At 40.3% G+C, this 14,263-nt stretch overlaps 1 pseudogene across 1 annotated transcript; it reads left to right on the top strand.

Annotated features, from left to right (window-relative positions):
• The first annotated feature begins 6,368 nt into the window (after positions 1–6,368).
• On the top strand, positions 6,369–14,007 carry LOC143528334 (class I histocompatibility antigen, B alpha chain-like; annotated as a pseudogene). The gene is made up of 6 exons (XR_013134433.1): positions 6,369–7,449; positions 8,200–8,424; positions 8,530–8,813; positions 8,977–9,264; positions 9,432–9,545; positions 9,658–14,007. The product of XR_013134433.1 is annotated as a class I histocompatibility antigen, B alpha chain-like (transcript).
• Positions 14,008–14,263: the final 256 nt, after the last annotated feature.

Below are 14,263 nucleotides of genomic sequence, written 5' to 3'. Positions count from 1 at the left end.
CCGAGTTTCACTGGACAAAAAGCAGAGAAGAAGAAAGGAGAACTTGCTCTCTGCTGACATGTTGGGCCACTAGTGCACTAGTTGGGCCACTAGTTGGGCCACTTGGGAAATAGTTTGTTACTCCTCAGTTACACAAGAGTTTGATGGAGTGGGGACACAACTCTCCGTTTGTGGCCCATACGGGAGCTCGACGCACTGTGGAACTCGTTCGAAAGAGGTTCTGGTGGCCCGGTATAGACCATGAAGTCGGACAATTCGTGACGGCATGATATGTGTGCTAGGGGTAAGGTTTCATGAGCTAAGCCTGCTGGGCTGTTACGCCAAAGCCCCCAGACTAATGGCCAGATGAAGCGCATTAACCAGGACCTTGAGCAGACCCTTAGGTGCCTGGCCTCATCCAACCTCTTCTCCTGGTCAGGCCATCTTGTATGGGTGGAATATGCCCATAACACTCTGTGGCACTCCGCCCTGGGGATGTCACCATTTGAGTGCCTCTGTGAGTATGCTCCGCCCATGTTCACTGACCAGGAGGTGGAGATGGCTGTACCGGGGGCCAGGGCCTTGGTGTAGTGTTGCCATCTGCCCTGGCAGAAAGCCTGTAAGGCTCTGCTGACGGCCTTCGCTTCCTACCGCCACAACGCCGACAAGTGCCGACTCCCTGCCACATCCTTTCGTCCAGAGCAGAGAGTAGGGCAGTCATGGCCTGGTGGTTAGGGAACTGGTCTTGTGACTGGAGGGTCGTGGGTTCGATTCCCAGACCTTAGGCCATGACTGAGGTGCCCCTGAGCAAAGCCCTTAACCCTCAATTGCTCACTTGTATAAAAATGAGATAAAAATGTAAGTCGCTCTGGATAAGGGCGTCTGCCAAATGCCATAAATGTAAATGTTGTCGACGAAGGACCTGCCTGTACTTGGGGGCACGTGGAAGCTGGCTCCCAGTTACCTGGGCCCATTTAGGGTGGAAAGATGAATTAATCCGGTTTCTTACCAATTGGTGCTTCCTCCTTCTCTCAGGGTCCACCCAGTCTTCCATGTCTCCTGGCTCCGGCCCATCTTGTGTTTCCTGCCCCACCGGCTCCTCGTATTATAGATGGGGCCCCGGCTTATACCGTCGAGGGTTACGGTCCTGAGGAGTGGTCGTAGGTTCCAGCCTTCTGGACCTCCTGGTCCGCATCCTGGACCCCGTCCTGAGCCGCAACTTTCGCCATGATAGGGCTAAATTATATTATTGGTGTGTCGACACCGTTCTCTCTCAAAGCCTTTGCTTATTTGAGTTGTGGTGGAATTGATGGCACAGAATTCAAGGTCTTATAATATATTAAGCAGTATTTATTTGATAGCAAGAGAGTTACAAAATATAAAAGTATAAAAGTATGATGTGAAGCGTACGCTTCATGCAGTAACTCTGAATTGTCTCTCAGTCCAGATTCTTATAGTCAAAGTGTGTGTGTAGAAAAAACTAAGGATGCCTGCTTCCCAGGAGCAGTTATCAGTTTCCCTGGGATTCAACCTTGGGTGCTTAGAAACGGATAAGCAATATTATCACTAACTCTGCTGCTGCACAGAAAACTTCAGTCTTACAGAAAAACATCTTCAATATGGTTACAGTTAACTACTAAGCAGTACTTTCAACACAGATCGTGCTATAATGTCTGCTTGGACATGATTAAAATGAATCACACATGAATATAATCAATATTTCCTTCACAGAGTACTTACCTCCTGCGCCGCTTCCTGGCCTTCCTCGAGTTTTCCTATCCAGTTATGCTTTTGTGTTGGGAAGGGTTTTTTGTTCTTTGTAGCGTTTGTCAGCCAGCCAGTTACTTCCCCAGGCGTATTTTGTTGTTTATGGGCTTTTCGTTTCTTTTTTACGCATTGAGTATTCCGCATCTTTTCTGTTTGCATTTAGTATTTTCTCCTGTGCGTTTCTACGGTTGTGTTTTGGTTAATGCATCGAGTATTCCGCGTCTTTTCTGTTTGTGTTTTCTCTTCACCGTCTCACTCGCTGCTCTTCTGCCTTTCTTACTGTTTCAGCAATCTCGTTATTATTTTATTTAGTGCAAGCCTGTACTTGGGTCCACATCTTTCACTATAAATCACGCGGTGGATTCCATTACTGAACCCAACGTTACACTGTTGACAAAATAAATTGCTACTACATTTAGTTTTAAAATCTCCGTGATGTACTTTTAATATCAATTATTACATAATAAGGGACCTCTGTATATAATGTAGGGAGCTTGTTCTGGTGACCGGTTCTGCTGACTCTTCTGCCTGATGGGAAAATGGTGGAGGAAGAGATGTTCAGGGTAAGCAGGGTCAGCCATGATTTTACTCGCATGCTTCATGACTTTGCTGGTGTACTGATGTCCTGAAGGGTCAACAGATTTTAAACAATAATCTTCTCCACAGATCATTTTAATGATCTGAAGTTTGGTTTATTCTGGAGGTGGAGGAGCCAAATCCAATAGTTATGGAGGAGACGATGATGGACTTGCAGATAGGAGGACAGGATGGAAGACCAGAGACGATCATCAGGTCAGTGTTGTGGTGGTGCTGGATGACATACAGATGTGCTGTTGTGACTCAGTGGTGAAGACGTTGATCTCCAGAGCATACAAACCAGACAGTGAAAGTGTCTAAGCAGAGCCATGTTGCAATTATATTACAGACTCATTGTTTGAAACATGATGTGTGTGCATTTGGTTTCTAAGTAAATAAGAAAATAAGTTTGGTTGAATTTATGGTTTTAGAATGTTATATTTTTAGTAGACATCAGATGTATGGTGCTATAGTTCCTCTGCTATGTTTTATAATTACACCTTTATTGTGTAGCACAGCTTGGTAATGACAACATTAATGTTTTTGTTAAGGGGATATGTTGCTTGTTTGTCTTCATTCCTCTTGTAAAATGAAACCCAGAGTCAGACACCTGCAGAAGACACTGACTACCATCTTTGCCATCACTGTCCAAACCTTGAAATGTGTAGTACTGCTGCAAATTTGTACCTGTCACTTACAATTGTAAGTGTTCAATTGTAAAAATGATTTGGGTGTTGGGTATAAATGGGATATTTGAATATGAGGTGTGCAAATTGATGACTGCATTCAAAAAAATTGTGACTTATGCAAACAACCCATTGTAATTTTTGCTTTAAATATCCTGCGCTAACCAAAACACTGGGCCAAGAGAGAACTGCTTCTGTACTGCTCGCATAGTGTACATGAACATTGTCTGAACAAAGAGAAATACTGCTAAAGGATTCATTATATATATAGTAGGAGACGACTTATGACAAAAAGTGATTATTGATTTTGACCTCTAGTTGACCCCGCCCCTCTCAACCCCCCTCCTCACCCCACCTCACCTCGTGATGTCATCAACACATCAATCAATGTCAAGACGATCAAAGAGTATTAAGCAATGCTTTGATATTTTGTTTTTTGATAAGGTTAATTAAAACTTTATTTTGATCTTCTTTGATGTTGACTCTCCGGAGCTGTATAACCCTAGCCACCAGTGACACACACACACGCACACACACACACATTCATACACACACCCCTGTTCACATAGAACAGCGCTAAAGACAGGGAGGGTCTCAGACACACAAACACACACACACAAACACACACACACACACCTCTAGTCACATAGAACAGTGCTAAAGACAGGAAGGGTCTCAGACACACACACACACACATACTGATGCGCTCGCACATGACCTTGACTCGCGCTGTAGGGAAACCTCCCGTCCACTACCCGCGACACACACACACACACACACACACACACACAAACACCCCTAGTCACACGTATGCCTCAGTCAGGGATGGTACCTGCCGAATGAATAACGATCGACGGCCTTCTCCTCGTGCTTTTTATAGGGAAACCCCCTCCCACTACCCACCTGCAAGACACACACACACACACACACACCCTAGTCACGCAGACTCGCGCACACACACACACACACACACACACACTTCCCTCCGTAAGGGTTAAACCGCACTGTATAAACATTAAAATTACCTCTTTTGAAATTTAATGTAGAGAACCTTGTTAAACTATCAAGTTTATAATGACAATCATAAAACAATGTAAATATATGTAAAAGATTAATACATAGTTTTTTATTCATGACTGGACATCATTCATGAGTGGTTAAGACATCATCGTACATGGATATTCTCTGTAATTGCCAATTACAATTACAATTACAGGGCAATTACAGAGAATATCCATGTACGATGATGTCTTATCCACTCCAGTCATCCTCTGTTTTCTGGCATGTCCAACTACATTCAGAGTTATTTACAACTGTAGGCTCTGTTATTACAGCCTCTGGCCTTAATGAAATCAAAGATGAAGTTCCATCTGCTTACATTTTTGAATGGCGAGTAGATGAGACAACTGACATTTTCATGTCATGCACAACAGTCTGTGATAATTTGTTGTGTAAATACCGCGGGGCCAAACTTAGTAATGATTTGTGGTTGTTTTATATTTCTGAACGACAAAATGCCCAATCTGTCTTTGGTGTTTTAAAATAGCAGATGCAGCACTTTGTGATGTAAAAATGTGATGTACAGTGTGACTGCTGTCATGGCTTCCTAAAGGACTAAAGGACTTTAAGATAAAGAAATTGCCACAGAAGCAATGTTTGTGAACTGCTATGCACATAGATTAAACTTGGTGTTAAACTGGTGCACAATTCATGCCTTGGTCCTGTGTTTTTTGCAACTTTCACATTTATTGTTAAACCCACATTTACTGTTGAAGGACGGCCTTTCCTAAGTCTTCAGGAAGTTAAGAGGGGCGGGGTCAACTAGAGGTCAAAGTCATTAATCACTTTGTCATAAGTCGTCTCCTACTAGATATATTTCATTTACAAGATCAAAAAAATATTTTTGTGTGTCTTGTTAACACAATTGACTATTTAAAAATAATTATATTAAATTATAATTATTTACTATTATTCCCCCATGTTGTTTCCTGTGTTTTAGGGTCATTGATATGACCCAGGCCAGTGAAACTGGTAGTTAATCGGTTTGTGGTGCTGTGGAAGAGATACTGGGCACCACAAACCACTAATCCACTGATCATGACTCCCAAACAAAACATTTAGTACATGGAGCACTGTCAAAGATCTGAAACTTTGTTCTCATCTCCATTTCTGGGCTCAGAACACATTGTTGTGTGAAGATGAGCATCTGTTGGGCTGTTTTCGAGCGTCACCAAGCATCGAGGAAAGTAAGTTCTCATGCTACACTTTCATTTTACTCCCAGAGAGGGATTACATTTCTGCATGACTCCAGTCTGATTGCCACAAGGTACAGGTGACAATATCCTAGAGTTTAAGTTTAATATTCATGATACAAAAGCAAACCAGTCTGAGTGCAGAAGATATTCGATCAGATATTTGAACAGAACAGCTGATAATCTCTGTTACTGAGAGGTTTTATAAAGACAAGACCTCTACTTGCCACAATCCATTCATGACCAGAAAGCTCAAAAAGTTCATTTGAATATATTTGACAATGATTGGGCTTCTAGGCTAAACCACTGACACTGTCACCTGGCACAAAGTTTGAGTTCTGAGTAACTGGTATTCATGCAACGATTTATCTGGGAGGCTCTACCTGACCTGTGCAATCCTGGTTCTCACCTTTAGGATCTGTTCCCAGAACTACAAGAGGTGGAATGATTGCACATCATGACTGAACCCTCATTTACTTATTCTCAAGGTGATGGACCTCACTACATCTAAACATTCACTAGTTGTAAGAATGTTGGACATTTTTTCATAAATGAAACTAGTGATTCAATGGGGAATTGGTGCCCGGAATTGGCCAATATATGAAACCTCAACAAACGTCTGAAAGTTTAAATGTTTTTTTCTTTAGCCTGGGAAGGAGGAGGAATAAGTTAAAAGTTTCTCATCTCATATTGTTGACACTTGAATTGCGGTCCAGTGAAACTAGGCTTGCTTAGCTATTGGTGTGGTGTAGGCTATCTATATGATATATCTGTTTACAGATATTCATTTCCACTTTGCCTTTGTGTTCCATATTACTGCCTGGTTTCAGTCCAGTTTTTTTTCTAAGGAACAACCAAGGACAGGAGAATATACACTAGATCAAACAAGCTAGACAACACGGCAACCAAGCAACACACTAAATGAAACACCACTTTAAACACAATACAAGAAATATTAAACTTTAGACACACCACAGGAAGGACTACTCTACTTACAATAATGGACGAACTAACCATACTAAAGCATGACAACCATAACACAAACAGGACTGAATAAACTGAATTACTAGAAAGCAAGAAGTCTAGAATGCACAGGGAATACACGAACTAATAAGCGAAAGATGAAGGCTACAACAGAACCTAACTACTAAGGGGAACAGAATGACAGGGAGAAATATACATTTACAGCATTTGGCAGATGCCCTTATCCAGAGCGACTTACATTTTTATACAAGTGAGCAATTGAGGGTTAAGGGTCTTGCTCAGGGGCACCTCAGTCATGGCCTCAGTTCTGGGAATTGAAACCACGACCCTCTGGTCACAAGACCAGTTCCCTAACCACCAGGCCATGACAGCCCTATAAGTATACGAGTGAAGAAAACATAAAATAGAGAACAAGGGAGGGGAACAAGATGTGAAGGAAAACACAACTAACAAGGAACAACTACATAAACCAGCAAAGAGATATGAGAAGTAAAACAGGGAAGACAAAACAGAACAAACCAGACCAACACACAGGAGAAACGAAGGGAGGGTACAGGCTACTGAGCACAGAGAAAACATACACCGGCGCGTGCAGAAAACATGGCAAACACAATGACCGACATGGAGGACAGAAACAGAGGGGATGATATACTCTGAAACAGGGGAGTGAAACGAGACACAGGTGCGAGCACTGAAGACAGGGGCGTGACAGACAGAAGGGAAACCAAAGAAACGGGGACACTAGGCGGGACCAGGGAGGAGGGCGGAGCTGGACGTGACAAGACCCTAAGAATATTTGTACTTATTACAAACAAGCATTAGTATATTTGGCTGGGTGTATTTAATGATGAACGTAGCTGACCTGCTGGTGTAGGGCATTTACACTAGTGTAACATGTTGAGATTTTACATTGGGTGTGATTTAATGGAACACACCTTTTCAATGTTAATGTTTAATGTCTTTTGAAGTCAAATATTGACATTTACCCTGCAATCTCTTACTTCATCTATGATCTACATCTACAAGGAAATACAACAATTCAATATCTATGAGCAAGTGAAGACAAAATCAAGAAAGTGAAATGTTCTGATCAACAAGAAAACAGAATTTGAACTGATATAAATCAATGCACAGTATGATCATTGTTATTTTTATGTACACCCTGTGCTTGTCGTGCACGTTAGGACGTGAAACTGCAGCCGCCGGTAAGATTCTTTATGGTTTTTAGCGTGTGTACAAACCTTAACAGATGTCACAGTTGTATTTTTGCTGTATTTGCTGTATTTTTGAGTTTTACCTACAACCCTGTTTATACTAAAAATATCAAACTCCTGTACAAACATGGAGACTAAATAAGAAACATATTCTTAATGATTTGATGGAGGAAATTCTCCATCACAGACAGTTTGCAATTCCTGTAGCCTATTGTGTAAATTGTGTATGTTTATATGTGCCTAAATGTTCATCAATATTCAGACATTATTATTAATAGCTTCAATGTTAAATTGTTAAATGATACAATAAATGAAACCTGTGTACGATATACTGGCTTTGGGTGCTTGGTTTATTGTTAGCATATTTGTATATTTTAGTACATTTTACTAAAATTAGATTATGGTGTTTGATCAGAAAAGTTCAGCAGTTATTAAACACAGTGTAGTTCCTGTTATGCTCATATGACATGCATGTAATATTTGATTCACATAAGTTCACAGGCTGTTAACTTGCCTAGTGCTTGATGCAGGTTCACAGAATCAAATACTGAGCTGAGGTTTGTCTTTGCTGTATGAACATACTGAATCCTTAAAAAGCCTATTCTATTAATCATTAGCCGAGTACACCATTTTAGACATTTAGCTGTAGGCTAGCTGTAAAGAAGATGGAACAACATTTAAAATATCTTGATCAATGTACAGGTTCTCATGCATTGCTGATGTTTGCAACATATATAAAAGGGAAAACTCCGTTTGAGGAGTTCAATACGGTGCTGATGCTGGATGATATACAAGTTGGATACTTTTCGTCAAAGGAACAAAAACTAGTTCCCAGAGGAAAGATGAATACAGAGATCACAGCTGACCCCACTGACCAGAAGAATGCTATCACTGTCTTTACAACTATGCATGAGCACATGATAATTCAAGCTCATAATTTAATATATAATTTTAATCTCACTGATGGTAAGTGTTGATTACTTTTCATTAATTTAGTGACTTGATGTTAATGATGTACTGTTGTATGCCTGTATTATATGCCTGTTGATTTTGTTTTTGCCTATACCCAAGGAATTCAGATTCACCAGGTAATATCTGGATGTGACACGCTGGGGAGGGTGATAAATAAAGAGGCATTCAATGGAGAGAGCGGAGATGAATTTTTCTTCAATGTACAGAATACAGAATACTCTTCACTCAGAATACTCTTCACACAGACTTCAGATGGCCAGTAGCGTGGCATGATATGCTCTCGAAACATAACCAATGGCTGATTGCATCTTTTTACCAACCTCTGTGCATCAGCGCACTTACAAAATTTCTGAACAATAACAAGAAACGAATTATGAAAAAAGGTAATACTCTTTATTGATCTCATTTGTATTATTGATAACACACTTTTAAGAGGAGTTTTTCATGATAATAATTCAAAATGAAATGTTAAGTGAAAGGCCACGATAATCGTTTTAAAAAACAGCTGTTATCTAGTATTAATATTTATCATCATCTCTTCCTCAGTGAAACCCAGAGTCAGACTCATCCAGAAGGCACTCGTAGACTCTGGAGGAGCTCAGCTGACCTGCTTGGCCACTGGTTTTTACCCTCGTCACATCAACCTGACCCTGCTCAGAGACGGACAGCCAGTGTCTGACCATCTGATGACCGGAGGAGAGGCACTGCCTAATGGAGATTAAACCTACCAGATGAGGAAGAGCGTGGAGATGAGCTCAGAGGAACTCTCTGAACACCACTACACCTGTACAGCCACACACCTCAGCCTGGACAACAAACTGAGTGTTGATTTGGGTAATGTGTAGCTGTTTATCAATGCAAAGGATATGCCTATCAGTATTAATATTATTTAATAGTTTATAATGCTGTTTATAATCTTGTGCATACAACTGTTGAGAAGGTATATTTCCAAACACTCACATTTACTCTGCAATATGATCTTTTGCATTTCCTTTGCTCAGATCCAGCTCCAGACACTCTGAGAGTTCTCATGGTGCTACTAGCTGTGTTTATTGTACTGGGTGCAATAGTGTCTGTGACTGTCTTCACTTTAAAGTGGTGGAGGAAATAGAATGGTAAGTTGTCGCCATGTTTCCAGGGCTTCATATTTACAGCACTATATGCATTCAAAATTAGATGATACCCAAAATCTGATTGAAGAATATGTGTGCTTTGTGTATGTTTCAGCTCAAGGCTTCCAAACACATACTAAATGTATGTGTAACTTCCAACACACTAAATAGAGTATGTCTAGAGAATGGGAGGGTATTGCTTGTGGGGTATGCAGAGAAACAGCAAATCACCATGGACGAGGTCCAGAAAAGAGCCATCAGAACAATGACAAGATTTCAGAGAGCTTCCTGATTTACACTTAAAGATCTTTTTATATAGAGTAACTTACGTGTTTATCTGTATGGCAGCACATACAAACCTATGGGACTTGAACCCATGACCTTGGTGTTACTAGCACAATCACTAGTTCAATCATTCAATCACTAGTTCAATCATTGGCTCAATCTGAAATGACATATTTAAGCAGTTTGCACTAGATTTCAGTGCAGTACATTCTGCCCAACCGTTCTTTCAGTAGGTGACAGGGCAGTATGCATACGTGCATACAACCTCAAACTACGTCCACCAGTTTACCTATGTCATATGACATATGATGTCACACTATCATAGTTAAATGCTCCAGTTGAATCATGGGATAGGACAGTGTGCTGCAATCACATACTTCAAAATGGCTCCTGATTCAGTAAGGCTCGATCTGAAATGGCGTACTTAACACTGTCCATGGTCATGAAAGCATATATTCTAAATGAACAAGGAACATTAGTGGGTAATTATGAGGGGCGGGGTTACAAATCTCAAGAAGGGTCTAGGACTGACAGCTAGCACATGGTAAGATACACACTCCACATCACCAGCATTACATTTGCAAGACAGAATGCCTAATAAACTTAAACTATCCTTCTGACAGTGGATACTAGCATGTCCTAGTGTGAGTCATCTGTAAACACCAAACTGATGGATTTTAGCATCATCAAAAAAAACATGTTGTGTAGACATGAACAAGTTCATTAAATGGACTAAACCATTTTTTGAGCCAGGTCACATACACATCAAGTCAAATAGTACCGTTTGCCCTCTAAGCCCAACGTGAAATCATTTTGTTGTGCAGTAAAATATCTCATACAGCACCAAACTACTAAGCATTTTTAGCCGACTGGTCACCATAAACTAGTCGCTCTAGCCAAAATCAATGATAGATAACGTGAGGACAACCACATACAAATAATTAAGGTAGAGTTAGCAAATCTACGTGTTAAGCTGAACGTCTTCTGTTGTATAGGTTTTGTTAGACAACATAAATTAACACATTCATTTATGAAAGAAGAAACGGGAAGTTCCCCATTACCTGTGAAAAATGCCCATCTGCATTCATGTAATGACAACACTCAGTAGCCTATAACTCCTTCTCCTACTTTTTGGTCTTTTTATTGTCTTAATTGTAGGCCTATATTGATTTACTAATTGCAAAATATATGCAACAAGACCTGCAGACAGTGGAGGGTAAACAGAAGTTAACTGAAGGATATGACTGTATATAGTTAATGTTGGATATGAATTTTATCAGTTGGCTGCGTGACTTTTTTCCACTGACAACTCACGTTTAGAGAATGTTACAAATAAAAGTCAAATTTCATTCAACATGTGCTTGTAATTTTTTAATAATGAAGTGTTCCACGTGCGCTAAAAAGGACAACTGGGATTTTAGTTCTTTCACCTTTCTCCATCTCAGCTCGCTTTTCGGAGGAAAGTCAATGTCATAGTTTTTATGAACAGTCCGAAAATGCCGCTCCACGTTTCCCTTGTTTGAAATAGCAACGGCACACTGACAGATGAGGCAAACGCACTTGGAATATCAATATGACATAGTGAAATATAGTGAATATGACATAGTGAAATATAGTGAATATGACATAGTGAAATATAGTGAATATGACATAGTGAAACAAATCCTCCTCCCGTTCTGTATGAAGTAGGCTTTAGGCTTCTTACTCGGACCAGGTACGGCACTCATTTTTATACCCTTTGTTGTATTTAGTTTAAATAAATTGGAGGCTAGCTACGCTGCAAAGTAACTGAACAAGTTAGCGCGGTTTAACGCGCATGCGTAGGTTGTCAGCAGTTCAGACGTCAGATCGGCTACCTATGTCAATCAATATACAGCCGTCAGTGCAGATGGATGATAGCCTGTCAATTATTCACTACTTTTTAATGTCATGCGATCTAGTCACACTTCCTTCGCCATCGACCAGTAGATCGCGATCGACGTATTGGGCACCCCTGCTGTATACACATTACACTGTAGTGCTCGCACAATCGGCGGCTCAGATCTTGGTTCCAGGCAGGGCTGTAAGGGTTGGGTTCAGCGCTATACCGCCACTGGCCACCAGAGGGAGCCAAAGGACAAATCAAGCCAGATGAGCTCTCACCAAGACACTGGTTGCTGATCTACAGCTTGGCCGGGATCTTTAGGTAGAGGTTGTGGGCATTGGCGTAGGAACCGGGGGGATGGAGGGACGTCTCCCACCCAATATCAGAAACAGGTAGATTTGTTCCACCCAGATTTGTTCCACCCAGATTTGTTGTTTTAAAAACTTTTGTCCTAAAAGCGCGGTTTGGCAGCGTTCGCAATTCACGCGCTGTGTTTGTTGTTAGAAACTTGTCAGGTGCTCTCTGGGTCTTTCGCTTTCTTAAGGCTTGTGTTGAGATGTTCAGAAATATCCCGCACTCATAGCGTCACTGACCCGAGCTCTCGCCTCGCTGCAGCGTCGGTAGTTTGTGCCACATATATATCATATATATATATGACAATAAAACAGGTTTATTGTAATGTGCTGTTATGGTAACACAATAGGAGGGTTTAGGTTAGCTAACGTTTATATTAACATATTAACGCTTGTCAGAAAGCTCTCTGAAACGTAAAGTTACATTACTCTCTGGCCAGGTATAAAATATAATAAATAAAACAAATAAACAAACAAATAAATAAAAGGACACCGTCGTTTGAAGTGCTTTCAGTATTGCAGTATGTAATATTCCAGAGTGTGCTGTTTGGGACACAGCCTTACTGTCTAACATTTAATGTTAGTCTTGTCTAGTCAGGAAACCTTAACATACATTTTTTGTCATTTCATTTCAGCATGCCACCAAAGAAAAAAATAATAAAACAACAGGACACAACGCTCCTGAGTTTTTTAAAAGGCATTTGCTTTATGCTATATGTGAATATAATCAATACATTGCATGCAGAATTTATTTAAAGTTGTGGACAACAGTATCATGTATTATTATGTATCTTGTTTAGTTTATAAAGTGCCCTTTGAATTGGATTTATCTAATAATAAACATACATACAGTAAATGTTGTATTTTGTTTTATTTATTTATTTGCAATTTACCGTAATTCCACAAATGTTCTTATTCTTATTTCTTTCTTTTCAATTGTGATTTTTCACTGCAATCAAAATTTGTCCTCCGCTTTTTACCCATCTGTGCAGTTAGAACACACACACACACACACACACACACACACACTAGTGATTACTAGGGGGCTGTGGATCACACGTGCCCAGAGGGAGCAGTTGGGGTTAGGTGCCTTGCTCAAGGGCACCTCAGTCATGGCCTCAGGTCTGGGAATCGAACCCACGACCAGTTCCCTACCACCAGACCATGTTCTACGTCATTATACATACAGTGATTAACTACCTTACCTACAGTAGGGTGGGCTTTGATTTGATAGCAAATTTGTCGTCAATGACAAAATTGACTTTCTCCATCTTATTTTAAAATTGATTACTTGTTTGCAGAATTAGCAGAACATTGTACATAAAATGATAATACTGTCGTTTGGTGTGCCATCATTGGTGGAGATTGATCAAGGTTCGTTTTTCAAATCTTTTCTGACTTTCAATTTATTGAAATCTTCAGACATTTGACATAAAAAGAAGAGTTCTATTAGCTTGCTACATTTATGTGTAATGGTTGTAAAGATAAATGTTTGAATGTAATTATGTTTGAATTAGTTTTAGTTTTCAGTTTAGTTGTTATTTTTAGTATTTGATTAGTAGCTATTAGTTTTTAGATTATTCTATGTAATTTCTGACCATTTTAGAATTGAGGTCTATGCAGGAAATAATGTCCTGGTTGTCAATGTTGACTCTTAGTAACTGCTGGTGTTTTCTGAATATTTACACGCTTTAATGATACTTGCCAAGTGCTCTGACTCGGCTATATATGCACAAACACACGTCCACCATGATGTAAACCAGACTGTTTACAAAACCCTCCCAAAAGCAAAAGTCATCATGGCAGACTGTGATGATGTTATCAGCAGTTTTCCACTTAGTCCCCCTAAATTATCATTTTCTGTTTAAACTGTTTCTGTTTCTAATGCAGCACTGAGGTACTCTGAATGTATTATATTGCATGTATCAGTGGCATAAAAAGGGGGTATGCAGCGTATGCGACGCATAGGGGCGCTGCACTAGAGGGGGCGAAAAATCGATGCCAGAAAATTATTTGCCGAGTTGGTGGGGGTGGGGGGGGGCACCGATAGTATGTTAGCATACACCTCAGAAAGTATGTAGTTGCAACCCTGGTTGGTGTTGGGGAGTTTATGTGGTTTAAAATTTTTAAATGTAGCTCAATGAGCTTATAGGTATAGACACCAAATAAAGACACCAGTGAACATGAAACCATACACTTATAGGATGTAGGTAGCTCTT

This window comes from Brachyhypopomus gauderio, chromosome 12 (genome assembly GCF_052324685.1).
Source record: "Brachyhypopomus gauderio isolate BG-103 chromosome 12, BGAUD_0.2, whole genome shotgun sequence".
In the NCBI taxonomy this organism is placed as follows: Eukaryota; Metazoa; Chordata; class Actinopteri; order Gymnotiformes; family Hypopomidae; genus Brachyhypopomus; species Brachyhypopomus gauderio.
Note: the sequence above shows the minus strand (reverse complement) of the source record. Positions and strands in the feature narration are given on the sequence as shown.